At 39.1% G+C, this 7,677-nt stretch overlaps 1 protein-coding gene across 4 annotated transcripts in view; it reads right to left on the bottom strand.

The window, feature by feature from the left end:
* Window positions 1–7,677, bottom strand: part of Dym (dymeclin) — a 369,043-nt gene extending 361,366 nt beyond the window's left edge. For 3 of the 4 annotated variants that reach the window (XR_004514766.1, XM_033757360.1, XM_010621679.2), the window contains exon 1: window positions 7,631–7,677. The gene's annotated coding sequence lies outside the window, so the exon portion shown is untranslated. The other variant, XM_010621680.2, reaches the window with a different exon arrangement.

The raw sequence follows: 7,677 nt of genomic DNA, 5'->3' as shown, positions 1-7,677 counted from the left end.
AAATTGAATTTTGGGAAACTTTAACGGTGCTGCCAATTTTGCAAAAAGTCATCCCAATTTACTGTGTTGAGTTGGCATTGTACAGAAATGGACAGCCATATTGGTCTAGAAATGTTAATTTTTTCATTTTTTTTTTCCCACGTATACAGGGGTAACACATCGTACTAAATATGTAAGGTTATATCTACGTGGGTTTGATTACAGAAACTAATAAAGTATTCCCTAAATAATGAAAAAAAGAATAAGATAAGACTATAAGAGCAAGAAGCAATTTAAATATGTTCAGGGACCATTTTCATCTCCAGAATTAAGGATTATTTTAATGTTTCATCATTGCCTTTTCTCTTTTACTTTTCTTTTTAGTTTTATTTTAGGATTCCCTATTTTTCATGTTCATACAGAGATGTCTTTAACTGAAATACCGAATAGTTTCTTTGGTGTGAAAAACTATAATAGTACACAGGATCCTAATGAGATAATTAATAATATGAAATAGGAAGTAAAGGGCTAAAGGTGTAGGGAAAGTGGGAAGGGTGAGGGAAAGGTAATAAGGGAGAGGAAAAAAAATATTAGAAACTGAAAAATGGAAATAAAGTGTTTGTAAATGGGGAGGGGAGGAGGGGGTGAAGGGAGGACAGGGACAAGGGGAAAAAATAAGAATCAAGACCTATTATGTAAAGGTACAGAATCCCAATGATGAATGTAACTGTATTGTATACCTAGATTATACCAATAAACTCAATAAAAAGAAAAAAAAATTTTTTTAATTCTTAAAAAAGTTAAAATATCATGTTACAGTGATACATGCAAACCTATGTTTATAGCAGCAAAATTTGTAACAGCTAATCTTGGAAGTGACCTATACACACATGTCCATCAACAGATGAATGGATAAAGAAAATGTGATATTTCCCATAATGGAGTACCACTCTGCCATAAAGAATGATAAATCTGAGTCACCTGTAAATAAACGGATGTGCCTAGAGACCACAATGTTAAGTGAAATAAACCAGATACACAGCTTAAATATCACATGGTTTCTCTCATATGAGAAATTCAGGATCCCTAGTATCACCATTCCTGTTCAATATAGTTCTGAAAATATTAGCCAAGGCAATTAGACAAGAGAAAAAAATTAAAGGAATATAGACAGGAAAGAAAGAAAATTAAATTATCATTATTTGCTGATGACATTATACTCTACATAGAAAACGTAAAAAGCTGCACCAAAGGACTCCTAGAATTAAGAAATCTGAAGTATAAATAAACAGCAAAATAAAAGATAGGAAACAGGAAGTAGGGAGATAGATCTTTCTCAAAGGGGAAGGGGATCAAGAGATGGAAGGAGAGGTGAGAGAAGGAAAGGGGGTGAAAAAAGGAGCTAAGATGTATTATGTACAACTCCCCACAAGGAATGTAAACATTATGGACTGCAAACATGGACCCCGAAAAAGGTGAAGGGGATTAAGAAATGAACGGAGGGGCCAGGGATTTAGCTCAGTGGTTCTGCCATCTGCATCGCAAGCACAAGGTCCAGAGTTCGATCCCCTGTACCAAAAGGGCGGGGGGGAATGAATGGAAAGAAGAGAGAGAAAAGTGAAAAAGGAGGAAAAAGGAATTAAGATGTGCTATGTACATGTACCATTCCCCACAAGTCCATTCAATAAACAGGTAGGTCTTTAAATAAAGACTATCTGTACATAAGAATTTCTTTAAGTAGAAAACTTTCAAATAAATTGGAGAGAATATGCTGGACTATTTCACAATCACTGATTCATATAAACAACTCAATGTGCAAATACCAAAAACACTACAGGGTTTACAAATCCAAACAAGTAGTACTCAGACATTATGGTTATGTAAACACAAGAGTCTGTCAATATTCAATGAATATTTCTCAGTACCCACTATGTGGCTAGCACTAAACAAAGTTTAGTATAAAGGAAGATCCTGACTCAAAAAAAACAAAATAATAATAATAACAATAATAATGATACAAGACTGTTCATCAGCTTTGCATCACTATAAAGAAATATCTTAGATAATTAACTTATAAAGGAAAAAAATTTATTTTGGCTCACAGTTTTAGTGGTTTCAAATCACAACAAATTGGTTCCATTTCTTTGAGCCTCTGGAGAGGTAGCACATAAAAGCAAGAGCATGTAGCAGGGCAAGACTGTTCATATCAAACGCCAGAGAGCACAGACAGGAAGGAGTCAGGGTCCCATCATGCCCTACAGGGGAGGCCCCCTGCTACCTAAGGACCTCCCACAGGCCCCTCCTCTCCAAGATTCCACCACCTCGCAACAGCACCACCCAGGAGACCAAACCTTTAACACAGGGATCTTTGGGGACATTGAAGCCACAGCAAAGCCTCAGGAAAAGCTCATACCACAAAAGTTAAGGCCTGAATATAAGAGGGAAGTTCAATATGGCTGGTGCAGGGAAGAAATAAAAGTGGAGGCCTAAAAGGCCTGAACATAAGCTGATGCCTTATTAAGCACAGACTTATTTAATGGCATGTCTTCTTACTCTGCACACTGCAGCTATAGAATCACATATATCCTAAGATTTCCAGGTCATGACTCTATCCACACATATGGATGAACCCAAAACAACTGTCCAATCCAGTACTATCTTGTGAGGGCTGATGCAATTATCTGACTGCATCAACTGTGCCTCAAACTCAGCAAGCCCAGTAATGAACTGGATATATATCCTTCCCCATTCACTTCCAATCCCTCCTTTGATACCCACCCATTCAGATATCCAACTCCAGAAAACTGAAGTAAAAGAAGCAAAATACTATTTATAATGTATGTATTGCTTAGTAGATAAAAGGTATTTTTAATTTAATTTTTTAACAAACATATAAAGTAAAGATTAGTCACATTTGAAAGATGAATAAACTGATGAATAAAATGGCTATATGACATGCCAAAGCAAACAAATGACAGAATTGAGATTAGAACCTAAAATTTAGGAAGCGTAGGTTAGTCTGGAGTCTACAGACAGATAACTAAATATGAAGTATAGCAGAAAAAATGAATTGCCAACCCAGCATCCAGTCCTCCCCTTCAGTGTGCCAATAGTGCCTCAGACTCAGCATGTTCAGTAACAGAACTTGGATTTCTGGCCAGACACATTCCTGTCCAGCTAAAAAACATATCTAAGACTCTTGAGAATAGATGGTTACTTCTTTGTTCCTTTCTCCCTCCTACTGCTTAGAATATGGGAATTTTAGCTAGAATTCTAACAATGATTCTAGGTTCAGAAATAAATGCCTATAACTTAGGGATTACAGAGTAGGAAACTGTGAAGAGTCGAGTCCCTGATAAGACTAGCTACCATACCAACCTTCAGCTGTCTGCTTCTGGGCTTCTTTCACAATGAGTAACAAACTAATAAAATGTTGAAGCTACTATTGTTCAAATCTGTTACAGTCAGACCTAATGCTAACTGATACAGAGGCTTTGAGCATATTCTAAGAAAAAGATAGAGGGCTGTATGAGATATTTTAAAGGAAATATTAAAATTCATGACAAAACTACCCCAAAAGAAATATATGAACAGTCATATTACATATAGAAGAGTTTTTAAAAGATAATTCCTTCAGTGTCCCTATTAAATGTTAAATATTAAATGTTACAATCATGTCTGGGGTCCACAACTTTTAAAGAATGTGACAAAAATTAGACATCAAGAGCTGGCGTGGTGGCACACACTTATAATCCTAGCACTCAGGAGCCTAAGGCAGAAGGACCACCTCGAGGTTCTAGGTCAGCTTAGGCTACATAGTAAGTTCAAGGCCAGTGTGACCTACACAGTGAGACCATCTCAAAAAAATAAATAAAGCAAGCCATCAAAAAGTACTAACCAAGCATTCCTAACAGAATGGGAAAAAAATCTTTTAGTAAATAAAATCTAAATGTAAAGTTGTTCCCAACCCTACTAGTTTAGGTTATTTTGCTAGAAATAAGTAATACGTCCGTCATGGTAGCACACGCCTATAGTCCCAGCACTTGGGAGGCTGAGGCAGAAGGATCACCATAAATTCAAGGCCAGCCTGGATTACACAGTAAATTCAAGACCAGCCTGAACTACACAGTAAGACCCTGTCTCAAACCACCCCCCAAAAGAAATCAGTAATGTGAGGACAATGTACAAACTACTTTCAAGCACAGAATTCAAAGCATTAAATTCAGCTAATCCTGGCACTCTGACAAACTGAGGAAGGAACGTCACAAGCCTGACCTCAACCTGAGCAACCTAGCAACTTAGTGAGGCGCTGCATCAAAAGTAAAAAAAAAAAAAAAATGAAGGGAAAGAATAGCTATAGCTCAATGTGAAGGCACTGAGTTCAATGTCCAGTGCCATCAAAAAAAAAATCATGCTCCACTAAAACTTTTTCTAGGGAAAATAAGCTTAAAGGCAAGAACACTTCCTGACAAGGGATGCACTAAACACACTACATCCAGGCCCTTCACACCAGGGACAGTCAAGACTTCCACAACTAAGCAGGAAACTGGAAGCGCACCAGGAAGCAGGATACTGAAGTATCTGGGAATCCCTTCCATCTCTAAGACTCATTTCTGTTTCAGGAGGGAGAAAGGAGCAGTGGTCATCCTGTCACTCTGACTGGCCTAGCACTCAACCATGTTCAGCTGAGTCACAGAAGAACTGAGAAAGCTCTTCATATCCAAATCTCACACCAATTAATTCTGCCTGAAAAATGTTCTCTCACTCTAAGAATATATTCTTCCTGCTCAATTAGGGGTGCCTCCGCTTCTATCCTCGTGGGACAGAGTCCCCATCCTTTCACCCTCAACATGGGAACTGTCATTGCCCCCAAGTCATCTGGCACCACATACATACTATACATATAAAACATTTTTAAAACATGAATATGAAAAAAAAAGGTCCAAATGAAATACAGAAAAACTTTACAAAGTGCTATATCACTTTTATACTTAATCCCTTTAAAAGGTCTCATTTTACAAAAGCCTATAGTGTACCACGGGTATTTCCCACAAATACTGAAAAGAAAAGTGCAACAGTCCTCTCTAATCATTATGTACAATCTGAAGTAAAAGCACTCTCAATACATTTGTGCAGAAAAAGGAATCACCCGCTTTCTTAAGCCTCAGCAAAATATTCCAAAACATAATGGGTAGGCAGACTGATGGCTTCAAGATGTCCACAACTTTGTGAGAGTGATTAAATTATCCTGGATTATTCAAGTAGGCCTGATCCAATCTCACAGGTCTTGAAGAGCAGATCTCTTTCCCCAGCTGTGGTCAGAGGTATGAGACTGAAGAACCATCTAAACTTTTCTAAATTTAAAAGGCATAAAAATTTTAAAATATCTTGACCTACAATAACAATATAGGCCTTTAATATATGTGTCATTACAGCATAAACTTAGTAACTAATTTCCTTTCTATTAACATTATACTACCAAGGATCAAAAAAATAATTACTACCTCAATTATCTAGCTTAATCCACTTGAAACTGATAATTTCATCAAAAATTTTTTTTTTCAGTCTGTACAAGATTTAGAAACTAATCCACTTTGGGGACACATTTCTTGGATCAGGCGGTAGGGACTCTCTGATCCAAGGGAAGACAATATTAGATTACATCTTATTCTTCGCTAGAACTTATTATTTCAATATTTTTGATGTGCTTTCTAACCACTTGTTTATATGCCCTTTTTATTTAAAAGCTTCTTTGAGATGATTCAAAATTATTGAGACATTGATTTTATGATGAAGACAAGGGCTTCTCGGCTGTAAAGGATTTACTATGAGAGCAGAGGTTCATAGGATCAGTGGGGTTGTCTTGGCCAAGTTCTGGAGACCCAAGGGATCATCTCTGTTAACCTGTGAGGCTTTAACTCTGCCATCTGGAATTGAGAGTGAAAGATTTCCTCAGCAGAAGCAGGCCTTTCAGAGTCTGGGGGTGCGGTTCAAAGGTTGAGTAGTTGCTTAGCGCATGAAAGCTCCTGGATTCTACCCTCAACACTTGCGACCTTGGTGAGCACAAGAAGCTTGATCTACTGGAGTCTTGCCAACTTTGAGTGAAGACTCTACCTTGGGAGGGCTAAGCCCACTCAATTATTTTCTAATCTCAACATATTTTGCCTTGTTACCACCTTTACAAGCTCAAGCAAGTCCTCTAACCTCTAAAAAAATGATCCTTCACCTGCAGAACGGGAATATTCATACTTCTTTTTTAGTATATGTTTATAGTACATAGTGTTTACATTCATCTTAGGGAGTGGGTACATGTACTTTACATCTTAATTCTTTTTATTCTCCTTCCCCTCCTCCCCTGATCCCTCTGTCTCTAGATCCCCTTCCTATTTGCAAAAGATCTATTTCCTTGTTTCCTAATGTCTTTTATTTTATTGTTTAAATTATTTATACCTTGGGTTTCTCATATAAGAGAAGTTATTTGATATTTGAGCTTGTGTGCCTGATTTACTTAACTAATTATGGTGACAGTGAATCCACTTTCCTACAAATTGATCAAATTTATCCTTCTTTATGGCAGAGTAGTACTCCATTATATAAAATTTCACATTTTATCCATTCATCTACTGATAAATATATAGGCTGCTTCCAAAAATTAGCTATTATGAGGAATATCAATGCCTGCCTAGTCATCCATCAATGAGTTGCCAAGATTATCTAGGATTAAAAACCCCAAAGCAGGATAATCATTCTAGAAAGCCACAGAGTCGTAAAATCCATTCTCTGCAGGAACCATTCACCTATTTCTACAGATTCTCTTCCCTTCCACCTCCAATGCATTTAAGCCCCCAAATCATTAGCCGAAGCACCTGGGTTCCTCTAGCAAGTTCACACTCCTCTCCACCACCTCCACCCTTCCTGTCTTCCAACCCAGCACCTTCTACCTACCGGATCCTCTAAGCTTCCTCTTTCAAGAATCCCACTCCATCCACCGACAGTCTTTCCCTTACATCTCCTTTGCTGGACTTAGGACAACCAACCCCTCACTTCTCTAACCCTTCTCAGTACTTGATCCGTTCTATCGCCCCACCACCCTCACATCTCACTACTGCCACCAGTCAACAAACACCTAACCTTCCTCAGCTCAATCCAACTGCTCAGGCACCCTGACAGTTGCAGGGTGTGCGGGAAGGGAAAGAGGAGTGACTGCTAATGGGTACAGGCCGCTTGCGAGTGACAAAAATGTTCTGGAATTAGGGATGAGGCTGCAAGACCATGTAAATATACTAAAAGCAACTGCACTGCATTTTACTTGTACTTTTAAAAGTTGGGTGTTATGGAATGTGAATTATATCTCAATTTAAAAATGTGTATGTCAAATAAACGTGAACACACGCACAACTGCTCACCCTGCCCATCGCACACGCCCATTTGTCAGGCCAACATCACTCCATCTCCGTCCGGAAGCATCGACGTGCCCGTCGGTGTCCCCCAACTCCCAACCCGGACCCGGCCCGAGTTCCCCATCACGCTCAGGTCTAACACACCCCAGGGCCGGCCGTGGGGAGTCACAGGGACGGCTCCCGCGGCTTGGCTGTGGCCCAGTCCCCGCCGGAGAAGGGCCCCTCCTCTCCGCGCATACAGAGCTGCCCACCTGTCTCAGCCTGCGGGGAGCCTCGCGTCCAGCCCCACGCACGGCAG

The sequence above is a fragment of the Fukomys damarensis genome, unplaced genomic scaffold (assembly GCF_012274545.1).
Source record: "Fukomys damarensis isolate Sample0158 unplaced genomic scaffold, DMR_v1.0_HiC HiC_scaffold_30, whole genome shotgun sequence".
NCBI lineage: Eukaryota > Metazoa > Chordata > Mammalia > Rodentia > Bathyergidae > Fukomys > Fukomys damarensis.
The sequence above is the reverse complement of the archived record's forward strand: the minus strand, read 5'-3'. Positions and strand labels throughout refer to the sequence as shown.